Source organism: Tamandua tetradactyla, chromosome 14 (genome assembly GCF_023851605.1).
Source record: "Tamandua tetradactyla isolate mTamTet1 chromosome 14, mTamTet1.pri, whole genome shotgun sequence".
NCBI classification, from domain to species: domain Eukaryota; kingdom Metazoa; phylum Chordata; class Mammalia; order Pilosa; family Myrmecophagidae; genus Tamandua; species Tamandua tetradactyla.
This window is the reverse complement of record NC_135340.1, coordinates 3858023-3872925: the sequence shown is the minus strand read 5'-3', so window position 1 is coordinate 3872925 and position 14903 is coordinate 3858023. Positions and strand designations below refer to the sequence as shown.

At 36.3% G+C, this 14903-nt stretch overlaps 1 long non-coding RNA gene and 1 other non-coding gene across 5 annotated transcripts in view; both read left to right on the top strand.

The window, feature by feature from the left end:
- LOC143654779 (uncharacterized) overlaps window positions 1–1302 on the top strand; it is a 40286-nt gene extending 38984 nt beyond the window's left edge. For all 4 annotated transcript variants that reach the window (XR_013161941.1, XR_013161942.1, XR_013161940.1 and 1 more), the window contains one exon: window positions 653–1302. This is a non-coding gene — a long non-coding RNA (uncharacterized LOC143654779). The remainder of the gene's footprint in view (window positions 1–652) is intronic.
- Window positions 1303–14455: 13153 nt separating this feature from the next.
- LOC143656608 (U6 spliceosomal RNA) lies at window positions 14456–14562 on the top strand. Its single transcript, XR_013162524.1, has one exon. It is a non-coding gene; the product is annotated as a U6 spliceosomal RNA (small nuclear RNA).
- Window positions 14563–14903: the final 341 nt, after the last annotated feature.

Below are 14903 nucleotides of genomic sequence, written 5' to 3'. Positions count from 1 at the left end.
TATTCAACAGTAAAAAGAAATGAGCTATTAAGCCAAGAAAAAACATAGAGGACCCTTAAATACATATTGCTAAACAAAAGAAACTAGTCTGAAAGGCTACATTCTGTATGACATTGTGGAAAAGGCAAAACCTATACAGCTGCTAGGAGTTCAGGGGGAGGGATAGAGATATAAATAAGTGGAACATGGGATTTTTAGGGCATTTTAACAATTCTATACGATGCTGTAATGGTGAATATGGCATTATGCAGTTGTCAAAAAGTGTACGACACAAGCAGCCAGCCCTAATGTAAACTATGGACCTTAGTTAATAATAATGTCTCAATATTTGTTTATCAGTTGTAACAAATGCACCACACAAATTGAACATTTTAACAGTGGGAGAAACTGGAAGATGGGGGAGTGAATATGTAGGAACTCTCATATTTTCTGCTTAATTTTTCTGTAAGCCTAGAACTTCTCTAAAACATAATCTATTAATTTTTCAGGAAGAGAGAGTGAAAGGAGAGAAAAGTAACGACAATATCTAGAATACTTGTTTGAAGAAGAACAAAAAAAGTAGAGTGGTAGCTGGAGGGGTATGTGGGGACTAGGTTTTATTTTTAAGACTGAGATACTGCAATATGTTTCATATGCTGCTGTCAATTTACAGATGGAAGAGGAGAAAGTGATTGTGAGAGTAAATAAGTTAAAGCTACAGGAGCAAGTTCTTGAGTAGACCCAAGACAAAAGATCTAACGACTGCATAGAGAAAATTGTCTTCTCATCAGCATGAAGGAAGTTCACTGACTTTATCAGGAAAGAAGGGAAAGCACGTGGCACAGATGCAGGTTGTAAGTGGACCAGTGTCTGTTCACAATTGTCTCCATCTCTACCTTCCTCTCCAAGAGTTTGATGTGTTTGGTGGTGACAAGAGTAGGTTATGGAGTCCAAGGGACCTGATTCAAATCACAGGCTAGTGCGTGACTGTGAACAAGTGGCTCATCCTTGTCTCGGTTTCCTCACCCGTAAATTGGGAATAAATACTACATAGCTTGTACTATTGACATGACTCGAAGTTCTAAGAACCACAGCTGACAGCAAGTGTCCAATAAATTGTATATATTTTTATGATTGAGGATGATGATGATGATGATGTTATCACAATGGTGCTAGGTACAATGCTTATTCTATACCTGCACTCGTATGTCCCGATATATATCTATAAAGCATCTCAAGCATAACATACCTAAAACTGAATATGTATAGACTAATTAACCTGCTCAAAAGCATATTTCTGAATAAAACCCTAGTTTATATGTGCCTGAATTTCCTTGTGTTTTCTTTTACATATTCTCTGGATGTCACCAGCAATAATAAATGTGATTACATCTAAAATGCTTTTTAAAACTTGAGATTTTTTTTTTAATTTATCAGTTATCCAGTTGTAAAAATACAAAGTAATATCAATTCAGAAATGTTCTAGTTTACTAGCTGCTGGAATGCGATATACCAGAAATAGAATAGCTTTTAAAAGGGGGAATTTAATAAGTTCCTATGTTACAGTTCTATGACCATGAAAATGTTTCTATGAAAGCAAGTCTATAAAAATGTCCAAATTAAGGTACCGAGAAGAGGTTACCTTCACTCAAGAAAGGCCAGTGAAGTTCAGGGTTTCTCTCTCACCTGGAAAGGCACATGGCGGACATGGCGATGTCTGCCAGCTTTCTCTCCCAGCTTCTTGTTTCATGCAGCTCCCACAGGGGCATTTCCCTTCTTCACCTCCAAAGGTCTCTGCTAGTGTGGGCTCTGGCTCTCATCATTTTTGTGCCTAGAAAAAAGGACTCTCTCCAAAATGTTTCCTCTTTTAAAGCATCCCAGCAACCTAATTAAGACCCACCTAGAATGGGTGGGTCACATCTCCATGGGAACAACCAAAAAGCTCCCACCCAGCAATGCTGACTGAAGATTAAAGGACATGGCTTTTCTGGGGTATACCACAGATTCAAACCAGCACGAGAAATAATTTGGATGTCCCCCTTTTTTTCTCTCCCATATTTAGTCCAAAACTTCGAGCGGCTTTTCAACAAACTTTTAGTTATACAATGTTAATTATGTTTATAATTCATATTTGGCATAGAGGTCAATTTATAAATTCAGGAATTTAAATTAAAGTTTGTCAATTTCAAATTATTCTAATTTATTCTCTTAGAAACTTCTTTAAGTATTTGATGGAAAATATTCAAAGTTTACTTTTAGCTGTCAGAACATAAATTGAGTTTTATTTTCTTCTCCTCAATAAAATATAATTAAAGATTTTGGATAGTCCTAATTGAGAGGAGAAGACATTTTCAATTAAAAAACAATCTACCTTATTAAGTTAAAATTAAATTTCAGGTTTCATTACATGCAGCTGTATTAAAGCACACTTCAGCATTTTTTTCTGCTTTCAAGATAGGTACAGAAATACTGTAGCTTGTTAATGATAAGTCACATGGCTTTAGTAAAAAGGAGTGAGTACTCTTAGGAAATGAAATGTTACCACCAAAATTGTAAAATATAATAATCCCTATCAGTAATTAATGACCTGTAGCCAAAATGAACATGTAAAAGAATAAAATCTTTTAATGAACTATTCCTTAGGGAAAATATTAGAAAAGTATACTTCAAGGTTATTATTTTAGTTTGAAAGCTCCAAGAATGCAATATACTAGAAACAGAGTGTCTTTTAAAAGGGAGAATTTAGTAAGTTGAAAGTTTACAGTTCTAAGGCTGTGAAAATGTCCAAATTGAGGCGAGGCTATGAAAATGTCCACTCTAAGGCATCCAGGGGAAGACCTCTTGGTTCAAGAGAGCCAATAACATTCAGGGTTTCTCTCTTAACTGGAAAGGCACATGGTGAACAAAGCGATGTCTGCTAGCTTTCTCTCCAGGCTTCTTCATTCATGAGGCTCCCCTGGGGGTGTTTTCCTTCTCCAACTCCAAAGGTCTTTGGCTGTGTGGGCTTTAAAGTTTTTTCCAAAATGATTCCTTCTTATAGGGCTCTAGTAAGCAACCCCACCTTGAATGGGTGGGTCACATCTCCATGGAGACAACAGAAAAGATTCCACCCAGCAATATTGAATGAGGATTAAAGAACTTAACTTTTCTGGGGTACACAACAGATTCAAACCAGCACAGTTATTAAAGTCAGTATTTAATTGGGTAGATACTGTTATACACAAATTTATCTTTTAAAAAAAACTGCTGGAGAAGTAATTCCCCTGTATTTGATAGTCTTTTGGTAAAAAAAATTAAAAACAACAGACTCAAATTGTGTATACATAATATGTTATGCTTCGATCTGTGAATCACACAGAATCCTAAAACTAGGGCTTCACTAATGTTAATTATTGAGTATTATATTGAGTGTTATTGAGTATTATATTGAGTACTGGAAATAGAAATTGCCTTAAATACATTTAACACAGAACTTACCACATATTCAAAATACTGGAAGTAGAATAAATGTATTTATTTGTTTCTAATGCAAAAATATATGTCCTTATCATTGACATAAACCCTCTTTTACATAACAAACTTTTCAGGAAACCAGGTAAAAACAGCAACAATTTAAATTTACTTATAGAGTTAAGGATACTAAGTTAATTACATATATAGATTCTGTCTAATTCCCTTTGTGCTATTTGTCAAGAAAGGCCGTCTCCTCCACAACATGGGACTATAGAAAGTAGAAACAAAGAGATCATGTTGAACCATGTGAAATTGCCAATATTTCATCATTTTTTCCTTGCAAAAACAATTTTATATTATTCAACTTAGTAACTGCCAACAAGAGAGTGGTAAAGGCACTAATCACTTTTATCTGTTTGAGATACCCACGAGGAATTAATATCCAAGAGATAGAAGCTAAATTTTTTTAACAGGTCTAGCTTTTCAAAAGCTAAAAAGTCATATATGCATCCAACTTTGAAATGTCTTAATTCAATTTTAGGAAATCAAGTGGGTAAAAGAATATAAAGAAACTTTATTCTTAAGTTGAAGGAGCTGAACATTCAATTTTAGTCTTACTGTTCTCTGAGAATCAATGGTTTATAACTACTTACATATGTTGTATCTATTGCAAAGGACATGTTTTTTCCATTTTAACTCACCCTCATCTCAAAACTTTCCATACTCCATGTGTCAGCTCACAAGGATCATATCATGTGCTTGATCATGTATTGATTTCACTTTGGCTTTTTAATATAAACTTAATGTTATCTGACCGGTGAGAATTTTAACTTATAGGAAATGAAATTATGTGAAAAGTCAGTTCTTTATTTTAAGCCTGCTGTCTCAGCATCAAGGTACTTATCAAGGAAGTACCTACTTGTCCTACTGCCTGATCATGTCTTCTGACCTTCTCAGCACTCCATCTGTGGCACTGCTACAGCGAAACCAGCAATGGTAGCTCAACAAGAGCCAGTAAAACATCAGTAGCTTTGGCTTGACCTTTCTCCTTTTAGATTTGCATACATTAAAAAGCAGAGTCTCTGCAGATTCAATACTGAAGGCTAAGCAAAAAGAGAGAGAGAGAGAGAAGTTGGGGACACATTTAACAATGTTATCTTCACGAATTTCCATATGTACTAAAAATCATGACTTCAGTAGCTTAGGTGACAGGTCTTACTTGCCACTTCCCTATCACACACATGTAGAAAATCCCTGACCCAAAGTTCATTAGAAACCTGACAATTCACACATGGCAGTCATGTTTTAGTTCACTAAATTTAAAGCAGACTAATCTCTGAGAGGGTAATCCTACAACTGATGTATGTCTGAATTTAAGAGTTCATTATCATCGCAAAGGCAAAACAGAGCCACTTCACAAACAAATAATGCTTTTCTGGTTTTAAAATACTTTTAAATGTCGCTTCATGTTATCATAACCAACATATAAGTACATAAAATCCCATTTTGTGTTTACAAAAAGGAGGCTTAAATGGGCTAGGTATGCCCAAGTTAACATAGCAAGTGGCATAAATTCAACTAAAATTCTTATCTCTTGCCTGCACATATATCTCGCTTTGCTTTGTATTATGTGATGTTCTTAATAGGATATTCTATACATATTATGAGATATGCAAAGACACTCTCACTAAAGCATAAAATTATTTGCATAATACTGTCCTTTACTCCTGGACCTCTGGGGGTCTGCTCACAGTCAGCTGCAGTCATTATCTGATGTTTTAATGCTTACAATCACTGTGGCTAAGGAACCAATGACATCCTTAACTCAGTTTCACTCTGGTAACCCAAGTTGTATGTGAGTCCTAAGGGAGAGCTGAGAGAGGACTCTAAATGGAACAAAACAGAACCCAATATACCAACCAGCAAACAAACAAGCAAAACAAATAAACAAAAAAAGCAAAACAAAATTTTCAAAAATTAAGCACCCACAGCAGGCCACAGTCACTCAGTGGCAGAGTTCTCGCCTGCCATGCTGGGCTCAATTCCCAGTGCATGCCCATGCAAAAAAAAAAAAAATTAAGCACCCAAAAACACAACAAAGAGTTGTTCAGAAATCCAGATTTTGCAAAGCTGATATAATCTCTAATAAAATAAAATAAAATAAAATTCTTCATCTTCATTCTTTTAGGTCACGTGTATTCCAGTGAATGCAGTACTGATTGGGGGATAAAAGATATACTAAGTTTAGGGTGGGCTACGGTGGCTCAGCAGGCAGGAATGCTTGCCTGAGATGCCAAAGGACCCGGGTTTTATTCCTGGTGCCTGCCCATGTAAAATAAAAAAAAAAATTAAAAAAAATAAAGGTATGCTAAGTTCAATTTTTCTTTATAGGTCTCTCTCACCTGTGGAAGAATGAGTGATTCTTTAGTTTTAAAAGTTACTACAATTTTAGTGGGTTATTTTCGAGGTAAAATATGTAAAAGGTAAAAATATCAAGAACTTGGATAGTTTTGTATAACCTAGGACAGACTCTTGAATATGATTCTTAGATAAATTAAAAGAGGAGAAAACGTAGTTCTCTTGAACAATTTCTTCACCAGTTTGATCAGTACTTGCTATTCTGCCAAACCATGTTTTTGAGAAAACTATTATCATAGATGATTTATCTAATTTTGCTAAATGCTTTTGGTTTTCATAGTAACATAGTGATAGCAGCAGGAATTTAGTGCACTTTTAAAATTCTCTTTGAGTAAGACAAAGACATGATTGCAATCAAGTTTATTTATGTTGTTATCATGTGTGTGTATATCTAACAGTATAACCAAATAAAAACTATAGACTATACATATAAATAATAAAAGGAAATTGATCGGCTCTGTTGTGTATTATGTGTAGGGACAATTAATTTAGTCTTCCTACCTATGAAGACATTTGTAGACAGTTCCAAGAGAATTAAACCTTTGGCTCTCAGTAAAACCATGGTGCTAAAGATGTAAAAGCTGATACCCCTGGAGCAACGAACCATTTAGCTTTCATTGGGAAGACAAGAATATTGTTGTGCAGTGGACTGGAGGGAACTTGAATTAGTTCAGTCAATTAAGTCACGATTAATTTATGTTAGATCCTGCTCTCCTGAGTCTATAAAAGCCAAGACTTTAGTTAACCAGCAGTGTTTAGTTAAATAAAAGTAGAGTCTTCAAAACTGAATTCTAGAGAGAAAAAAATCAATAGTCAGCAAGATCCTCATTTTAATTTGTACCAATGAAAGTTAGAGTAAATTTAGAAACTAGTAAGAACAGAGTTGCTGTCTTTAAACGGATTACCAAATTTCCCAGATACTTATTAGCATGACGTATCCAGCAGCTCTACCCCTACTTGTGACAGGTTGTAAGTATGCACAAAAGCAGTGCCTTTATTTGCAGAAAGATCTGCCAGAAGTGATAAATTCACGTTCTCTTCTTGGTCTAAATAGAAACATTCAATTTCTAGTAGCTTCCATCAAGAATGATTCTGCAGGGGCTGTGAGTAGATTTTGATTACTCTAATTATCCATCTGAACATAATACACAAGCTTAATGGGCCTTTGTGTGTTTAGGGTGTATTGAGAGAGCATGTGGTTGTAGGTCTAGCTGGGTTCCTAAACCCAAGAGACAATAATAGAGGCTTATTCAATCTGTTCAAAGGAAAGTGCAAAAACAAATCTTTTTTTAAATGCCTTAGCTCCATTCACAAGTAGATCAGGTAGCCTAAATACTGTGCAGTGCATTTTCTTGCAGACAAGAATAGCTCTGAGGATAAATCTTCCTTTAAAAAGAAACTGAATAAGAAATGCACATTCAGGAATATCCTCTTGGCCATTGAAAAAAATTATGAGGCTGATGTGACTTACCCAGTTTTTCTGTAGCATATGAATAGATTCTTTCTGTGTGATCTGAGTTCTAGAAAGATTATGAGGAATAGCATCATGTGCAGTTCAATGAAGAAATTACTGCATGTGATGTGATTAATAGACTGTACAAGTTCAAATATTATTTTTCCAAGAGTAGCATGTGTGAGCATGGCTAGACCAAATAGCGAAGCTATTGTGCATGTAGGCTCTGGAGCTGGGGTGCTTGAGTGTCAGTGCCCATTCAATCACCTAGTAGTCATGCAACCTGGAACAATTTATGTCACTCCTTTGGATCCCATATTTCCCATGTGCAGTGTAGGGATGATAATAGTCCTATTCCACAGATTGTCATGAGACTAAATGGAATAATGTATTTGACACCCTTTGCACTGCTTTGTCCTCAAAAACAAGAAAGAACTGAGTAGGGTGAATTTGAGTCACCTCTTCTACCCACCCCGAGTCTTCCAGGACTCAGTCCTCCTGCCCTTTTCTGAGTAGTCCAAGGCAAGCAGCAGCACCTTTTATGTGAAAATGGTTTTTAGACACAAAGGTCGTTCCAAATATAGCTACTGTCTATCGTTATTCTAAAGATATATCAGCATGCAGTATCACACTGTTACATGTTTTATGTTTAAGTTACATGTACTTCAAACGCAGTGTGTTATCTAAAGCATATGAGATCATAATATATAACTTCTTTTTATTCATTTTCCTTTTTGATTTTTAAACACATCCTTACACAGGATGGGGGATCATTCGAAAGGTGTTCTTTTTTTCAAACTGAATATTTTTAAATTTGCTTCTAAGATTCCGGGCTGAGGGCATCCATGTCAGACACGAAGTAGCTGTTCAAAAAAATGGCAAAGGGAAAGATGCACGCTCCGTGACTGCAAGTGTCCAGGTGCTCACCTTGTCCTTTACAAACCATGCTCAAGTCGCGATCAGGTACTGCCATCAGTTCTTCTCTCAGGCCAGGTGGCCTGAAGAAAGAGTCCCGTCTTTGTGACATACCATGTTTCATTGCCAGCATTGGAGATTATTTTTTTTTCCTGCCAAAGATAGTCAGCAGATAATGATATAGTAGCTCAAATGTTTTATTTTTCTGCAGAAACTAACATGGTTTCCACTGGTCTAGAAAAATTGGCAACAGCTTGTTCACATTGCTGAACTGAGCAATGGAGAGAAGGTACTTTTGACACCACAGTGGCACTTGTACTGGGCTCTTGAAAACAAATCCAAGTGACAGGGAATGAAAAATGATGTTTTCTGCAGTGGACATGAAGATGCCTTTGTGCAATAATAGACATGTGTCTCCAAAAAGGAAAATAAAAAAGTGAACTACTTTTTAGGGCTGATAAAGGATATTTCTCCTGAAATAACTTTGAGTTGATAACAAATTAAAACAACAACAACAAAACAAAACAAAACAAAAAACCACAGAAACATGGAGATCTTATGTATCAACATAAGGGTCGGGTCCCTTTGAAAGTTGGAGAAAACAGTAAAAGCAATCATCATACATGTGCCTAATTGATACCCAGAACCTTCATTAAGCAGTTTATAAAGGAATGCCTATCCATTGTAAGTAACCTGGAAATACAAATGAACAAAAAGAAGACCATTTCAATAATCCACTACCCCACTAATCATGTTGGTCCAGGGTAGTCCATTCATTACGTGTTCATAGCCCTCCACTGGCTCCCCGGTACACATGAAATAAGGCCTAAGGTGTCCTCGTGACTACACATCCCCCAACGAGCAGGCTCCTGGGTCCGCTCTCATTGTCTACCCCTAATTACCCACCTCCCTTCTCTTCGTTTCTCCTGCTCCAGCCACAGAATCTTCTTGAGGTCCTCCAACATATTGCATCCCCATCCAAGGGCATTCCCAGTTTTTCCTTTGACTTGGAATGCTCTTCACTTAGATGCGTGTAAGCCTTCACGTGGGGCTTTAGTGAGGTCTCTTCACAAGCACCTGCCCCTGAGAGGCCCTCACTGACCACACATCTAAAGCACCCCTTCCATGACCCCTCTCCCTTTACTCTGCCACATTTGAAACGCTACACTCATCAGTACCTAACTTCATATCATGTGTCCATTTGTTTATCTTCATGTTTATCTTCTCCAATAAAATGCAAGTGCAAGAACTTTATCTGTTTTGTTCATCAATGCCTCCCTAGTTCTGATAACAGCACCACACCTAAAATGGGCCCTCAATAAATATAATAAATAGTTGTTAAATGAATGAATACCCAATGTTAACCTTTGGAGATAAAAATAAGAAATAATATTTTGGTGTGCTTATTTTGGACCAGCCATCTTCTAATTATTTTACGTATGTAAACTTACCTAATCCTCCCAAGAATCAGATGAGAAAGATTATATTTTTATTCCCACCTTGTGAATAAGGCAATTGAGGCACAGCGATGTTAAATAACTTGCTCAAGATAAAGCAGAAAACAATGAAACTGGAATATGAACCCAAGCAGTCTGGCTACAGAGCCAAATCTACACTCCTCACACCCCAACCTTTCAGACACACACACACACACGCAGAAATACACATGTGTATATGTATATTCGTGTGGAAAGATCAAAGTGATGTAGAGTTATACAGAGAATGCAGGATTTAACAAATGGATGTGAGTGCTGAATCACTAAATTGGTATCTCTTTTGGTCTCCAGTGTTTTAGAGCAGCTAGATAAAATAAAAAACCTAAATTTGTGGAATTGTAATCCATGTTAAACTCTGAAATATGTTCTACAACTAATTGTGGTGCTGTGCTTTGAAATTTATTGCTTTTTTTGTACATGTTATTTTTCACAAAAAAAGAAGGAAAAAATTCTATTGTAATTATTTTAAAAATATTTAAGCCTTCAAGCCTCCTATATTCTGGAACAGCAAGAAGGAAAAATCTGAGAGCATCGTATGGTAGCCTGTGACAAACTCTGGGATCTGTCCTATAAGTACTTGTTGAAGAGTGCTTTGAAAACTATTGCACTTTTATTTCTTTGCTTTGTATATATGTCATACTGTACAATAAAAAAGTAAAAAGCAAAAATAACATGGACATCAGGATAATATCCTTGTTAATATTTATGTTGGCATTAGCCTTTATTTCAGAAGACAAGACTCACTATTAATGGAAAAACTTAGAAATAATTTGTTTTTTCATCTTGGATAGGTAAGGTGCTAAAATAAGTTAACCTATTGCATAAGAAGTGTTTGGGGAGTATTACAATGGTTAAATGGGATTTTCTATCTTGTTGCTAGTTAAGTTTAAATAAATAAAATATTCATATATTAAAAAATATATATACATGTGTCCTCATACTTAATAGAGTGTTTTGGAACCTACTTTTTTCACCAAACTGTATATTGGGTATCTTTCTCTATATAACTAACTAACCTCTGATATCATGTTAATATATGCAGCATATTCTTCTCTGTGAGAGCACCAGAGAGATTTTTAAAGCAGTCCCATATGGTGAGCATTTACAGGACTTTTTCTTTACTGCAATTATAATTAATGCTGCAATGAACATCTTTATAGCATATTTTCAATACTGGATTTATCAAATTAAAACAAAAGATGCATGTTCCCAAAGATATTTTAATTTATACACCAAGTTCACCAGAAAACTTAATTCAAACCCCAGTTCCTGGTATCATCACAAACCTATGTATGTATATGCATTTTTACATATTTAAACTTCAGTAATGTTGATATTTCATTATTTAAATTTGAATTCTAATTTAATGTTTGTTTTCTACTGAGGTTGAATATTTCTATATGTGTATTGGCCATTTATATTTCTCCATTTGTGAACTATCCATTTTTTAAGAAAATCTTTAAAAGTTTGCCTTATAAGTTTTTCTTATGTTCTTATGCCAAAAAATTTCATATAATATATATCATGTTTATCAATCACAAAGCTATTCTTTCTCATCTAATTCTATGGAAGTTTTCTAAATAACCCCCTCTTACCTCTTGTAGATAATTTGATATATGGAATGAATAAAGATTTTTGTTGAATGCATTTCACTTTTGTGTAGAGAAGTAACCACTGAAACAGAAATTCAGTTAAGACATTGTGTGAACAATCGTAAGCGAGGCAGAACCCTTTGCATCCATAGCTATGTAAGGAAGTGAGCAGGGCGTGAATCAATGCCACACTCGGGGGTCACTGAACCATCAGGGGTCACTGCAGCAGCCTGAAGAATGACACAGAATCAGATCACAAAAGAAGGGAATGCCTAGACCAGAACAGAGACAGTCTTGAAAGAGCCTCTCCTAAAAAAGGGTAGCCTCAGTTTCCTAGAAAAAGGGAATAGAGCCAAACTGGAGTAGTAACATAAACATATGCAATTATACTATAAAAGTGTGTGTTGCACTTTTGAGAGCATTCTTTGGCTAATTACATGTAATTTACTTCAAAGAATAGTTTAACTCTCCTTGAAAAATACTGCTATTTTATTAAATTCTGTGTTAGAAGAATATGTTTAGGTGCTAAAACTACTAACCCCGACTGGCATTAAAATAAATCATATTGCTCCCAGGTTAGCTAGTACAGCTGTATTCCAGACCTTTAAAAATGTTACCCTGCCCCTGCCCAAGCCACCATTATCTCTGGCACACAACACCACATGGCTTTCTCACGGGCTTCTGGAGCTCGCCTCGCTCCTTCCCACACTCTAGTCTCCAACATCAGCTCACGTTTAAGCAGGACCTATTTTTATCTAATAGTGCAATGCTGCTATTGATACTCCCGACTTTGTAATGAATAATTCAGACACCCTTAGAGAGTAGAATTCATCATTTTCATAGCAAAAGGGAGAAACAAACACCTCCCCTCTCCATGCCTCTCCATGAAACTGAAAAACTAGGACACAAAGTCCAGGCATATGAGATGTACTTGCTGCTTCTGCGAACAAACTCTCTGTTCCTGTATGTGTCAGGATAGCTCAAACCAGTAACAGTCATCGTATTTCAGATTATCACTATTTGGCTTGATTTCCCGTATCTCACTGGCCATGCCTCCTAAGTCCCCATTGATGATTTCTCCTCTTCTTACTTCTGACCGGTTCAGTCCACCACCCTCTAACTCTTCTATTCTAAAATTACACAATGAACCTGGAGAGCATCTGAACATTTAAGGCCCAGAAATATATATCTGGCCTTGGGCTCTTCCTAAAGTGACGGTTTCATAAATGTTGCCACACTCAAACCTCCGTTAGGGTGTCGAGTGGACAACTGAAACTTGACAGAACTGCTAAGTCACACCCCTAGCACCACAAGTGTCCCCACTTCGGAAACTAGGGAAAAATATCCTCTCCATCAGTCTGCTCCAAAATCATGGAGATGTTCTTAACTCCTGTCTTTCCTTCCTCCACCAAACCACCACCGTATCCAATCCATCAGCAAATTCTTTCCATTTTACAATCAAATATATCAACATGTAATTCATAAGCAAATACCCTCTCACACTGCTAGCACTCTGGCTAAGCCACCAGCATGTCTGAAGTATTTCCCAACCGGTTTTGCTGTTTCTGCCCTTGCCCTACTCGCAATCTACGCCCACGTCACTTAGATGCATGTGCTTAAATGCAAGTAAGATCATTTCACTCTCCTGCTCAAAACCAACAAAGGCTTCCAATACAGAGAACAAAATTCTTTTTGCTTTTCTTTTTTTTTACAATATTACGCTACCATTGCCATCATCCATCGCCGAAACATTTCCATCAATCCAGATAAGAACTCTGTGTAATTTAAGCCTTAACTTCTCATTCCCTGTACTCACCCCAGGCCCTGGTAACCTACATACGAGATTCTGACTCTCTAAGTGCACTTATGCTCGTTCAGATCAGTGTTACCATACCATGTTAAATGTTCAGATGCTCTCCAGATTCACTGTGTCATTTTAGAATAGAAGAGTTAGAGGGTGGTGGACCGAACCGGTCACAAATAAGAAGAGGAGAAATCATCAATGGGGACTTAGGAGGCACGGCCAGTGAGATACGGAAAATCAAGTTTAATAGTTATAATCTGGTGTGTCATTTTGTGTCTGGCTTATTTCACCCAATATGCTGTCTTCAAAGTCCATCCACATTGTCAAATGTATCAGGACTTCATTACTTTTTATGACTGAATAATATTCCATCGTATGCATGTACCGCATTTTATTTTTCTGTACGTTGGTTTCTGGAACACAGGTTGCTTCTACCTTTTGGTGGCTGTGGATAATGCCACTATGAATATTAGTGTACAAATGCCTGTTTGAGTCCCGGCTTTCAATTCTTTGGGGTGTAAACAAGTAGTGGGATTGGCAGCTCATATGCTTATTCTATACCTAACTTTCTGAGGAACCGCCAAAACGTCTTCCACAGCAGCTGCATTTACATTGCCACCAGAAATAAATGAGTGTTCCTGTTTCTCAGCATCCTCTCTAAACCTTGTCATTTTCTCACTTTTAATAGCAGCCATTCTAATGGGTGTGAAATCTGTTCTCACTGTGTTTTTGATTTGCGTTTCCCTGATGACTAAAGACGCTAAGCATCTTTTCATGTGCTTTCCGGCTATTTGTATATGTTCTTCAGAGAGATGTCTTCTCAACACTTTTGCCCATTTTTGCCCATTTTTAATTGGGTTGAATGTATTTTTATTTTGTTAAGTTGAAGGACTTCTTTATATATTCTGGATACTAAATCTTTATTCGATATGTGGTTTCCAAATATTTTCTCCTGCCATATAGAGTGTTGTTTTACTTTCATGATAAAGTTCTTTGAGGCATAAAAGCTTTTAATTTTGATAAAGTCACATTTATCAATTTTTTTGTTAATTCTGCATTGTATGTACAGTCTAAGAAAACATTGCATAACACAAGGTTCTGAAGAGGATTTCCTACATTTTCTTCTAGGATTTTGATATTTCTAGCTATTTTATTTAAGTCTTTGACACATTTTGAGTATCTTTGATTTCTCTTAGCAATGTTTTATAGTTTTGTATAAAATGAGAAGTATGAGTCCTTTTTTTTTTTTTTTGCAAATGGAGACCTAGTTTTTGCAGCACCATTTAAGAAACTGTTCTTTCCCAAGTGAGTAATCTTTTCCCCCTTGCCAAAAATCAGTTGACCAGTGCTTGCTTTGGCAGTACAAATACTGAAATTGGAATGATATAGAAAAGATTAGCATGGCCCCTGTGCAAGGATGATACACAAATTCGTGAGGCATTCCATATTAAAAAAAAAAAAAATCAGTTGACCATAAACGTAAGAGTTGGTTTCTGAGCTCTCAATTCTATCCCATTAGTTTATGCATCTGTCCTTGTGCCAGTACCATGCTGTTTTGATTACTGAGGCTTTGTAATACGTTTTAACACTGGGAAGTGTGAGTCCTCCAACTTCATTCTATTTTTTCAAGGCAGCTTTCACTATTCAAGTTCCTTACCATTCCATATAAATTTGATGATTGGTTTTTCTATTTCTGCCAAGACAGTCAGTGGAATTTTGATTGAATCTACACATTTCTTTAGATAGGGCTGATATTTAATATTTAGTCTTCCAATCCATGAACATGGATTTTA